Source organism: Entamoeba invadens (assembly GCF_000330505.1).
Source record: "Entamoeba invadens IP1 unplaced genomic scaffold scaff_1105074725225, whole genome shotgun sequence".
Lineage (NCBI taxonomy): Eukaryota > Evosea > Mastigamoebida > Endamoebidae > Entamoeba > Entamoeba invadens.
Genome location: NW_004443552.1, coordinates 2,308 through 4,539, shown reverse-complemented (window position 1 = coordinate 4,539; position 2,232 = coordinate 2,308).

Sequence of the window (2,232 nt, the reverse complement as noted above, 5' to 3'; positions counted from 1 at the left end):
TTTTGTTGATAAAATGAATTATAATTATTTAATAAATGTTTATTGTAATAGTTTAAACAAATAAACAACAATTGATATTAATATGAAGATAACAGAGTCACTTTAAGAATATATCACTACAGTAAAATTGATTTTTTATAGTCAATGCAAATAATAATTGTATATAATCAAAACAATCGAACCACATTAACTTATGAAATGTTTTTATTTCTTGATAGATTGATCAATATAATATAAAAAAATACTTTGCAATAAACACATTAAACAATTGATCGTTTATCGATTAGGTAATTACAACATTTATAAGATCACATTGCATTGGTCTTTTATTGGTGTATAAAACGGCAATAATAAGTAATTGATCCTTGTTAAATAATATCAAAATATTAAAAATATTAACAAAAGTAGACAATCTTATCATGTTGACAAATATGGTGGTATTTGTTTATAAGTTTTTAATGCAAAACTTAATATATATCCACATATTTTAACATCCAAAGCGACTTAAAAATAAATGCAGTTTTTATTAAAAATGTTGCTATGTAAAACTTTTTATCGAACAACACAAATTTAAAACATATCAATGAAAATAGATAATGTTGTTGTGATTATATTGTTATAACATATATTTTCTTATTATGATATCGTTGATTTTATCTATAATAACACAATTGTAATATCTAGTGTTGTCGAAACACTCCCCGAATATTCCAGGAAAATATTTGGGGAATTTTATTTTTTTTATCAAATTCCCGAACCGATTCCGGAATCAAAAAATATTCAGGAATATTTTTAACCTCGGTTCGGGAACATCCTGATTCCCAAACTTAAAATTGGTGTGTTTCCGAACCAATAAGTTCCCGAACACACAAGTTCCCGAACTTCATAAAAAAAATATTCCCAAACTTTTGATTCCGGAACACGACGGTTCCGGAACCGATTCCGGAATCACCAGTATTATATTAAAAATTTATTAATAAGCAAACTAAAAAAATAACAACTTTGTTTTAATATTAAAATAGTAAAAAAATAAATTATTCAAAAAACAATAGAATAATATTTGTCCAACCATAAAAAATTTGTTCAGTCACAAACCTTACTTAAATGTTTTTAATTATTGTTCATTTTAAAACGTTAAACAAATTTAATATTTATACACCAATAAGAATCAAATCAAAATAATAAAAATAATCAATTTTTAATTTACACATAACTTTTTCAAGCATCTATTTTTTCTTGGCTATTATATTATGTTAATATAAATAAATACTCTGTTTGTTTTTATATAATAATATTATAATAATCATTTCGAATAAATTGTTGATTTTTAAACCAAATTGGATTGTTATAATACCCATTTTGTTTTTAAAATTATTAATAATATCCAAAATGCAATTTATTGACATTGAATTAAACTATTTAATGATTTTTTAAACGTCGTCTGGTTGACTAAATTACATTTATAACGTTTAAACAAAATTTATGTAAAAAATCAAAAACTTTAAATATAAATGAAATTTTAATATAGTGGTATTTAAAAAAAAGAAATTTTAAAATTCAATAAAAATAACAATCAAAGGTTAAATATGTACAACATTTTGTATGTTTACTTTATGTTTTTTCAATTGATGAATAAAATGAATTTGTTTTATATTTATATATATATTACACAATAAACTTTTATCATTTTGTTGATTATCATAGTTTTTTAAAATTACAATTCTAATTACCCACGTCATTTTTTATACCTAAAATGTTTATTTTTTTGTTAATCCGTACATTACAATACCACAATTTTTGCGATAATTATTTTAGAAATTAATGTTGATAATTATCGGTTTCATTTATTTATTCAATAAAACTAAAAATAAAAATAAAAATTTAAAAGTTTAAAATAATAAAAATGATTTTTGATAATTGTTCATTATAAACACACAAAAATTATGAATATAATTTGTAATATAATTTGTTTTAACTCATTTAAAAAATCTTTCGTTTTTTTATTTAGAAATAATTTATTGATATTTTTTCAATATCAATAAATTGTTCAAAAATAATCATTTTAAATTGAATAAATTTCAATAAATTGTTTATACTTCGATTGTTACACAAATCATTTTTAAACATTGATATCAAAATTTGTCAGGTCGAATTGTTTAATCATTAAAATAGACATGGTGATTAATAATAATATTTATTGTGTTTGTTTTAGAATATTTTTAATTTTATAAA